The 11,618-nt window shown below is 35.6% G+C and overlaps 1 protein-coding gene across 2 annotated transcripts in view; it reads right to left on the bottom strand.

Moving 5' to 3' along the window:
• Positions 1–10,794, bottom strand: part of LOC117118142 (wiskott-Aldrich syndrome protein family member 3-like) — a 37,173-nt gene extending 26,379 nt beyond the window's left edge. For both annotated transcript variants that reach the window (XM_033262654.1, XM_033262655.1), the window contains exon 1: positions 10,645–10,794. The gene's annotated coding sequence lies outside the window, so the exon portion shown is untranslated. The remainder of the gene's footprint in view (positions 1–10,644) is intronic.
• Between the last annotated feature and the right edge of the window lie 824 nt (positions 10,795–11,618).

Raw genomic sequence — 11,618 nt, forward strand, 5'->3', positions numbered from 1 at the left:
GATTTACATACGCCCTCTGGTCCCGTACCGTACGTAAAATCGAGGTTCTACTGTATATAGCCTAGTCAGGAATCAGATTAGTGATGGTGCACTGTGGGGGCATAGTGGTAGAATGAGGGGCATCCTGGGTTATGGGAACAAGATCAAAATTAACAATCGGAGGATGAGGTTGGCGTTTAACCCTCTTCCTTTAGCGAAATCATCTATAAATTTAAGAATATTATTGTGCCTCCACATGAGGCAGCCTTGATCCAGGAGCGCTTGCAAAAATTGAGAACAATATTACTCAAAACTTATGATCTAAGCCATTGGAACAGGAAACATGACAAATTGTTTTTGTTTTTGATTCCCAAATAAATTATATTTTTCAAATATAGCAATGTCACAGAAAAAGACCTACAGTAATACTATGCCTTTATGACAGATGATGAAGCCAATAAAATGTTTTTTTTTTTGTAAAATTGTCACAAAAAGGAATTTGTCAATATCAGTAAGGAGGCTAAATGTGAATTCTTTCAGGATTTTGGATAGTTATTTTTATGTTTCTAATTAACGCAACTATGTCAATTCATAAAATATTTCTAATGCAATTACACTTACTGTTTGTTGCTTGCATAGATATTTTCAGAACTGTAAAAATAATACTGCAAAGAATTGCTCTGCTTTTAACGTTGATCAATGCCTTCACCTATCACTTGCAATATGAAATGATTAATGCTGGAAATGAGAAGGACTGGCTGTCTGATTTTTGCCCTCGGGGAGGTAATCCATCCTGCGTATAGTAGCTATGTCATGAAAAAATAAACCTGAACGAATTTTCTAAATTTGTACTTTCTTCACTGTTGTGTCCTAGCAGCAGTATTAATGTTCACGTTGCCCTTTAACATGTCTGCGTCACAAAACACAGTTACGAAACACAGTTGTCAAATTTTGAACTTAAAGACATCTACAAAATCTGTTAATTTCACCTACGATGGTCAGCGTTGTTCAAGACTGCCAATTAAGATTATGTTCACAGTAACAGCCATCCAGAGAAGAACCGCATTATTCAATTAGTTTGTATTGATTAGATCAGTCTAACTGTCCATAGATTTGATCAATTCAACGGTTGACCAATAACAGGAGCAATGATAGGCTACAGTACACTGCCTCAGTCATTCTAATTTTCTCAAAATAATGACAAGATTAATTTTATTTTAATCTTCAACCTGGAAAACTACTTTACAATTACTGAATTGATTGCTTCATGTTGTACAGCTGTAGGCCTAGGCACAGATCTTATTATTGTATAGGGTCTGTAGCCTAGAATTGGTTATTGTATATTTTGAGACCAAATAAATGGTAGTGGAAACTTTGTACTCAGTAGATGCAAAACCTTTTCCCCAAATGTCTTTCCGCTACCCATTCAAAAAACGAAAAACATGCTAACCTTAATGTCTGGCATAGATTTTCGTGCCGCACCTTTTTAAGCTGCAACGAACATGAGGAAACAGCCATTAAGAAACTATAGGTACAGTAGCGGCAGCATTTACTATGAAGAAATGAGAATTCCAAACTAAGCACTGTGCATGCTCAGTTACCAAAGAAAGTCTCCGAAGAGTCCATGTAAAACACAGTGAGCATGCACTGGTGAATGCTGGACAGACAGTGAGAATGCGCACTTATTAATTAACGTTGTCGAGTACGGCAGTTACCAAACTATAGAGTACTGTACCACAGTCATGCCGTCACAACACCAGGTGGCGCCCTCTGGACTTTGGTTACCGTTCATTACGCCTGAATGACTTCATAATCTTAATGGTTTAGAATAGGCTTTCTGGAATAGGCATTTTAAAACCTAATAATTTACCATCAAAATGTACTAAAAACACAAAAATCTCGCATTATATTAGTTATCGAACACACATTTAATCATCAATTAACATTTACAAAGTAAAATTAAGATACAACCTCTTAATAATTATGCAAGAAATTGGGATCATTGGTTTGAAAGTGGAGAAAATGGCGTTGGTTAAACGCATTTTGTGGCGCCGATAGCAAAGGAGTAGTATCACATGGTATCGTGACGTAACACTGTAGTACTCTATGTCTCATGAAATCACTGAACATGCGCAACTACCAAATGGAACCAGTGAAGAGACTACCGTACTGTATGAAATTGGAACAAGAATTTTTAAACTTTTTTATGCAACAATTGAGCATGCACAACTCAAGCGAAGGAGAGGCTATGAAAATGGAAAATGAGAAATTCGGACAATAAAAAGTCGACGACCAACGGGCAAGCCTCTATTATGGATATCAACATACAATATCATCATTTATTGACAGGAAGTTGTAATTAAATTATCACAGACTCCCTGAACAAACAACAATAGCAGTATATTTTGGCTCTATATCGTTGCATGTACGTATTTGACAATCCAAAAAAAAAAATAGCCACTGAAACTGACACGGGGGCCCAGTCAGCCTAGAAAGCCAAAGCATAAATTCGGCCATATTTTATTTTAGAGGTATGGTATCGTACACTCTCTCAATAATGATTAATAAGGTTAGGGTAACCATTACCAAGATAGTGTACGGTACCATATCCCTAGCCACAGCCTATTTTAGCTATCAATGTATCTATCATCATCAGACCAGGGAGTTGTAATTAACTTATCACAGACTCTGTAGTCAGTTTAATTAGGCTCTATCATCGTACGTACGCATGCATAAAAAGAGGAAACTTAACTAACCTAGACAAACTAACAAACTACACACGTCAGATAAGCTAGTGATATCAATTGGTTCTGGTTATATATATTTTTACAACAAAATATTTTTTAAAAAAAACTTCAATCATAATCTAAAATTACTTATTGTGTCACACCACAAAAGAAATGAATTGAAGTTACAATACTGTAGTAGGTCATCCTCACAAATTGTTTTTAAGTTTGGAATACAAATCAGTTGTATTAGATGTTGCAACCTTTATTTTTTATGGGAAATATTTCTTGTTTAGATTTTAATGGTAAGGATGGCCTTCTAAGTATTTAAATATGCAGGTATATAAAAGAAAATCTAACTCATTACAAGATGATGTTCTATTTTAACAACCAAGTTTTTATTGAACAGCTGTCATTAAGAAGATGCTGGTTTTTGAACAGACAGCGACAGAAATATTTTAATATGTATTAATACTGTAGCTGTAAACAAGTGCTTTATGAGGGGGTTGCAACAAAATAAATATTGCTATACTTTAATTATCACACTTTCAATAGTGACAATGGCTTTATTACTGCAAGCTTTATTCTTCATTCTTTGATAACAATAATTTGTGTAGACTTTAGTATTGAACATTAACTTCTTCCTTGTAGGACAATTGAAATTCGTAGTTGTTCAAACATGCATCAACAGCTTATAATATAATAAGAGCTATATTTACATACACAACTGGGAATGGCCTAGTCTCCACCTATAGCTACTAACAGGATATACTGACTGACTTCATTTCCTTTTGTACTTCTAGATTTTATATCTGAAGAACAATAAAGAATCAAGTGTAATCGCACTTGATTTGTATAGTACAGTACCTTATTGCAATTATAACTTTGCTATCCTGGTATTCTATGTCCCGTTTTATTATCATCATTTCTACCATTATTGAGTTAATAATGCTGTGAAACTAGTCTTATGTCTCAAATTATTATACTATTCCAAATTTATATTTGTACTTTTTAATCATTCATATGGATTAGCCTGTTTTTCAGCAAGTGGCCAGTGTATACTGTGATGAGGTAAACTGTGAAAAAAAACACAATGTTGGGAATCTATTTAGGGTAGGAATCAACTCTATGACATTAAAGTGTAGTCCAAACACAAAAAAACAACATTGTTGTAAACTTCTTTGCCCTTTTTAAATTAAGTATTTAGTACGAAACATTTTCTCTCACCTCTTATGTACGATTAAGTTGCATTATCGTTGATGCATTTGCAGCTCTGTATTTTTTATTTCTATTCTCTTCTGGAAAATGTTAAACATTAAATTTAATGAAATCAGAAATGAAGAACTACAAAATCAAAATGGTAAATCTTAAAAGATGAAGGTAAAGCTGTGGGGTCATCTAATTAGACTCCCAGAAAATACCCAGCACTAAAAGAATACAACAGGAATGTCGAAACCCAAGTTAGAAGACCAACAAAATATATTGATTAAAATAATTAAAACAGAACTGAAGAAATATGTATTGCTACAGCACGAAGAACCTCCACTTGAGACACATCTGCCAAAAACAGAAACAAACAGCACAGTAGAAAGTTCTATGTAAACAACGGTGCAGCTTACTGATGATAATGGTTCTGTGCAAGTTAACAAATAATTCAAAGATTTTGAATAATTCAGATTTTGATGTTAATTTCATAACCAACAAAAATTGTTTATTTGTGATGTCAGATCATCCGACCAGAATTTTATATTTTTCAGTTAACATTTGGTACTGTGATGGTTAAAACTAATCTTTAAACTCATTGATTAGTATATTCAGAGATCATCCATTGTAATAAAAAAAATAGTAGTAATTCATAGTACTCATTTTGTACTGTACAGCCATTGGTTGCACAAAGATGAATAGATTCTACCAAGAATACCAGAATGAATTCCCAGCTAGGCCTTCCTCTCGTACAATCTGATATGCTCAACTCTAGTACTCAAATAGAGATATACAACTTCTTTTTCATTCATTCATTTCTGGTTTGCAATTTATCAATGTACAATAAAACTCTTCTGTCGGCAAAGGATCATAATACATGATCCGCAATCAACTTGTCTCACCTGCAAAGCATTCTTCTTCTTTTGACCTTTTCTTTTCATTTATTTTACAGTACACAACATGGGTTCTTTATGTACAGTCTGGTTTTATACTTCAGACTTCTGATAATGTCAACAATTATTTGAAATATTTGAAGATAATCTGCTAATTAGTGTGTTATTCCATGGACTAGCATATATTGAATTGTAATAGCTCAGTTCAATGTATGGACATACATTTAACCGAGCTATTACAAGCACATACTGTAGCCTTCTTACGTTTTGTTACCTGTGCATCTCTGCCATATGCGATGCTACAAAATTGACAAAATGGCACAGAATAAAATTCCTATTTTGGTGAGGTTATTTTGACACTAACATTTCCCCTCCTGATTTTTTTTAATAGTAATTGAGATTTTTAAAATAAACTGCCTCTAACTTGTGAGTGGGTATACACTTTAAAGCCAAGGTCAATGAATTTACAATGAATATTGTAGTTTCAAAAGCTGTATTTTGTTTGTTGTGGTTTACTGGGGATATTCAGTGGTGGATCCAGGAATTTGAAATATAGTGGGCCCAAAGAGGGACTTTCACAGATGGAGGGTTGATACTACATCAGCCCCACCATGGTTGGGGCTGAGGTAAGAAAATTTTGATTATGGCAAACTAGATGGCCGGAAATAAGACTTAAATTTGAATATATTTTTTTTTATTTTGAAAAATGTAGTGGGCGCATCAGTAGTATATCACAATAAAAATTAGTACAAATATGGCAAGTTCTATTAAAAGATCTGAAAAATTGATTGAGGTCAACTGGCCCTTTGTTTGACTATCGCAAACATATTCCAAGAGATAACCAGATGCCTTTGAATTGAATAGAATTTAAGGTTAATACTGTACTGTAAATATCCTGTAGTTTTGGGAACCAGTCAATTCAAGCGGATGCAACTTCGAGCGAAGGCCAATTCTAGCGGATTCAAGCGGAATTTTTTTCGAGCAGATGCCTAGTTTGAGCGGAAGAAGATCAACCTGTGCGAGTTATATACGAATTACTTCAAAATTTCCTATTTTTGAGCTAAAAATTTGACATTTTAAAAGGGGAAGGGGGCACACAACAGTTCCAGAAGACTGTAATTCAAACATGGAGTAATTATCAAAAAGTACTAAAAACCTTTCAGAACCTTAGTAATCAGAGCATTTTTTTGCATTTAAAACAAACAAATACAAGAATACGGCGACGATAAATTCGTCCTTGTTATAGTTCGCACTAAATGCATCCGCTCGAACTGACATCCGCTCGAATTGACTGGCATCCGTAGTTTTGTAGATAATTTATTATTTCATTTGAAGATATTCTCTATAGCTACTCATTCTTCTACAGGGCCTAGCTATGTTTTATAATTAAAATTAAAAGGTAAAAAAAAATCCTTATCCATATTCCTCTTATGCAAGAAGTGATGACAATTCACTCTAATTTGTCCATAGTAAGTATTAACGAAACTCTCAATGTATTCGATGTTTGAAATACGCAAAGCTGTGTGTAGTGTAGCATACACGATTTCGATTTTCATTCCTCAGTACCAGGCCCCTAAAAATTATTTGCACCCCCAGTCGCCCGCACCCCCAAAAAAAATCACGGTAAAGTAGTTAAAAATCACTTAAAATCACCATATTTTGCGAATTAGCGCCCTTCAACAGATCTTCGTGACCCCCCCCCATTTTGACACCTCTAGATACGCCACTGGTTGAAAAAACGAACCACTCTCCATAAAGACATACTACTGTATGGACTGACAACTGCCAGCACAGTGTAAGCCTGGCTTTACTGCAAAGTTACAGCATTACTACTGTATTTTTTCCATTCTATTTTTCAATTCATTCAGGATTTTCCAAACCAACAAGGCTGAAAAACAGTACTGTTTAAACTGTGCATTTCACTTAGGCAAAGCACTTTACCTACATTGCTTTTGTCCACTAGTGAGTATAAATGGGGCTGCCTGCTACTGCGCCGATAAACATCAGATGTTTTTTCAACTGTCAAACCAAATTGCAAAAACAGGTCATGCATCAGTAAGCTTATTTTAGAAAATAAATGAATGCAGATACTTGTGTTTTTTTTTTTAAACACAGACAAAAGCCAACCAAATGCTACAGATAATTTGTATCCTGGTACTGGTTATATTTGTCCTGGCCAACAAAATAATCTTTGTCCGTTGATCGTCAAAGAGTTTGGTCATGACCTAAACTCTGGTCAGCAGAATTGACCTTTTCGCTAAGCCCCACCTCGTAGATATTGTTGCTAAGTTCCCACAAAATGGGGGTATTCCTGGCCCTGTTCTGATTGGTTAGTTGTTTGATTGACAGTCCAGAAAGTTCTATTGCTGTACTAGTAGGGTAGCCTGACATAGGTACGTTCATGCAAGTTGTACTGTATATAGTATATTTTCATTATTTGTGTGGAAATTCACAAGAAAAATTATAAATAATAAATAGGTGTGCAGAACCATAATTTACTGCATAATACAGCCAAATTTTTTAGCCAAATTTGAGCAGAAATCTGCCCTTATTTTCCGAAATACGCAGCCGGATTTTTAGGCCAAATTTTTGCCCGGAGAATAATAATAATAATTATAATGTTACAGCACATAATGCCAGAGCTTTTATGTGCTTAACATGAACAAAAATGCGAAAAAAAAAAAAGGACGAAAACTTAACACTGACCAAGACCACCACAGTCAGTGAAAACCAGCAGTAGGCCTAGGCCTACGTAATATTCACACACAGCATTCCATGATATGGTTATAAAGCAGGTCTTACTTTTACCCCGGTATTCTTAAAACTTTAGTCGTACTTCGAGCTAAAACTTAAAAATTACGTCATTTCGTATTCTTAAAACAAACTTCGACTAGCACTACGATTAAATGACGCGAACCTCACCTAAAATTATACCTCCGCAGGCCAATTTTTGTAGTCAGCCTAGGGTCAGGCTAAATCGCCGACTTGAAATATTTACCCCAATGAAAACGTGCTTTTTGTAACTTACGATAAAGTTAAATGAATAAAGACGATTGAATAAGTAGGTCTGATGTATCTCCACTGTGTTCAAGAAAAGGGACATTTTGTTTAGCTTCCAAAAGGCGAAATTAGCATGTTTTGCTAGCCACATGCAACAGTTCCTGATTTGCATGAAATCCTCTCGCGTAGATTTACCGTAACAACAACAAAGATGGCGCCGCCCTCCCTCGACCTTAACTATAATAGTTCTCTAATGAAAGCAAATTTTTAGTGACAGTTCAATTTCTCTATCGTTTGATGTTAACGACTAATATAGTTAATAGTATATAATATTAGTTAGGCGAATAATGGGCAATTATGAATTATGAGGAAATATGTTTTTGAAAGACAAACGGCAGTTTAATATTCTTCCGCGTTACCGGATCTCTAAAATTTTGTCTGCTATTAAAATTAGCTCTTTTTATTGGTTAGTTTGATAGTTGTTGCTTGCCAGTCGTCTTCAGCTGAACTACAACTAGGACTTGATTTAGTCGTAGTTAGAACTTCTACTACGTTGTTTGTGAATACAATTTGAAGTTGAAGTTGCAATTAAGACTAAATGAGGTTCTAGTTCGAAGTTCGACTAAAGTTCGTTTTAAGAATACGGGCATTACAGTAGTATGGGGCTACTGTACCTCATTTAAAAAACGCCGTGGCTAGAGATACGGTACCGTATCGGAACTTCCGATTGCTAAAGGTACGGTAAATGATATTACGTCAAGATTAGCCAATAGAAATGACTGACTCGATGTTAGCCCTTTTGCAAAGTCGACGTCGCGAACATGAGAAACGTGGCGCGAACAGTTTTACGATCAAATTTATGTTATAAAACTTAGGCCCATTTCATGTATTTCGATTGGGGCTTATCACAATGTTTTGGTTAAGAATCCTTTCTGTTATTCTGGTATATCTTATGGTCTACCATAGAGAATGGTCTACTAAGGCTAGGCTTAGCTTGGGGCCTAGCCCGAATCATACCCGCCTAGGGGCATACTTATAGGCCTACTACGTACTAGGCTAGGCTTAGGCCTAGTACTGAAGTGCTACTACTAGGGGCCTAGCCTAAGCCTAAAGAATAGTAGACACTAATTATTATTGCTGATTGAAATAGCCGACCAAGCAATATGGCAATTGTAATTATCAGTAAGAGTAAACTTTATTTGTAGTAGTAGTATAGGCCTACAGTGCGCAAACTATAGGAATTATATGCACATTACACTAGAAGAAGGGCCAAGGCGGGCCTATTGTATGAACGGATATACAGGGCATGGGCTGGGTAACTCATGGTTATTTACTTGTTTCTGTAAATAAACTAACTGTAATCTTTCCTATTTTGTCTTTATTTTTGTTTCCTTACAGCACAGTAAAGAGGGGGCTTCTTGTCAAAATGAATGCTGTACATTTTGTAAATTTGTACTATGAAATAATAAATAAGGCCAGTGTACATCAATCTGTATCATGGAATGTATTTAACTGGCATCACATAGCTTAAATTACTGTCTAAACCAAGCTTGTTTTTAATTTTTTTTTTTTTAATTTTTTTTTTTTAAATTCATGTACAGTGTATGTACTGTACTCTCTTGAAAAGAAGCCTATGCTATCATGGGCTTCTTTTCGAGGCTATTATTTTGCAAACTAAGGAGGAAGGCTTCAATACAATCCGAGGTTTTTACGGTATAGTACATACTTTTAGTATAGAATATAATCTGGTTTACAATTGCAACTTTTTTAATTATTCGTAGTAACTAGATTATTTGGCCGGTTTGGCAATAGACTTCTACTACTACTATTCCTAGCCAGGTTTCAGCTAGGGTGCAGGCCTAAGATAGGCAGTAACAACAAGGAAAGGTCGGACCTAGGCCTAGGGATGTTCAGGCAGGCTTATCCTACCTAGGCATAGCTAGTTTAGGCATAGACTACCGTACTACTCTAGCTAGGCCCTCCGGCTTCGCTAGGTTTCAGGGGTAGCTAAGTCCTAGCTTCTACTAATCTATTAAAATAGTTTATTCTCGCTTGATGTCACCAAATCTAGCAAAACTGCTATCCTTTTTTATTTGCTATAGGGTCACAGCTTGTCAACACCACCTACGAACGAATAAAATTTCTTATCTTCGATCGTTGCTACACACATCACTACTCTTGCATGCAACAGTGCACTGAATGACGTCACGCATGTATCGGCGTTTCTATTGGCTAATCATGACGTAATATCTTTTACCATATCTTTTTACCTTTAGCAATCGGAAGTTCCGATACGGTACCGTATCTCTAGCCATGGCGTTTAAAAAACACCCTAGCCACCTGTACGCTGGCATCAACCTTATGCTAAAGTTACGCAATAGGATACGCCTGACCCTTTTCACACTGGAAACAACTGAAAAAGGCAGTTATGATAAAAAATGGAAAAACCAAGGACAGGTCTGGCTAACTAGCCTACCTACTTACTACAAACACCCTTACTACTACTACTAACTGAACTAGGCCTAGGCTAGGACTTGAGAGAGTAGACCTGCCTAGGCCTAGTAGTAAAGTCCAACACTTAGGCCTATAGCTAGCATAGGCCTACTACTACCAGCTAGACCCAGGCGTATACTTTTAATATATGCCACACCGACGTGCCTAGTTCTACACTAGGCCTAGGCAAGCAAGGCCACTGTGTAAAGGGCCTTGGCTCGATAGGCTAGTAGTAGGACCTAGGCCTAGTAGGCCTACACTCACTAGCCAAACCCACCTTCACGTACGTAGGAGCCAATGAACAATTCTTATATTACAGCATAATAAATAATTGTTAAAATTTTACCTACCACATAACGTAATTAATTAGTTATAGATTATAGATACAACAATAGCATGCCTTGAATGGTGTGCACAAATCTCGTCAAAGAGTTCACGCCCCACGACTTTCCGCTGAGACGTAAACTACGTGAGCCTGCTGCTCGTTTCCGTATTTATGATCAAAATGGCGAAAATAGTGAAAATAGAGGGCGTGAACACACGTGTATGTTGTACTTTTATAGCACAAAATGCCGGAACTTCAATGAGCTTATTGAAAATAATTATATATATACAAAAAGAATTTACACCTCACTGCAAGCTTAACTCATAACCCAAGTAAAAAAGCACGCAAACACTCACATGATGAATAATAACAATTATGAAATAAAAACGATACAAAATATAGAAACACTTAAATTGTTTCTATGACTTCTATTAATATCCAGTAAATCAAGGTAACAATATTTGTATTCACTAATTTCTCTGCTGAAATTAGTATTTTTTTTCAAAATAAACAAGCTAATTCAAAATAGATTCTGTCTCTTATACACATCTAGATGTGTATAAGAGACAGGTGTAAGCCTGGCTTTACTGCAAAGTTACAGCATTACTACTGTATTTTTTCCATTCTATTTTTCAATTCATTCAGGATTTTCCAAACCAACAAGGCTGAAAAACAGTACTGTTTAAACTGTGCATTTCACTTAGGCAAAGCACTTTACCTACATTGCTTTTGTCCACTAGTGAGTTGTTCCCACCTCTTAGGCATGCCATCATCCTTTCAGATAGTCATCATTTTCATTGTCCATGGAAAAATGAATGTTTTTCTGAAAAATAGCAAATAATACAGTAAATTTTTTCATGAGCATCCAAAATTTGATGAGAGGGAGTGATGTGAAACTAGCAATTATTTTTATTTGGCCTAATATATCTATCATCACTATGTTTTTATAACTAAATAAATGTTGGATTAAATGAATAATTTTAGAAAATGGTTGGTGCA

The sequence above is a fragment of the Anneissia japonica genome, unplaced genomic scaffold, assembly GCF_011630105.1.
Source record: "Anneissia japonica isolate Jap-2015-1 unplaced genomic scaffold, ASM1163010v1 scaffold11779_len1430905_cov172, whole genome shotgun sequence".
Taxonomy (NCBI): Eukaryota; Metazoa; Echinodermata; class Crinoidea; order Comatulida; family Comatulidae; genus Anneissia; species Anneissia japonica.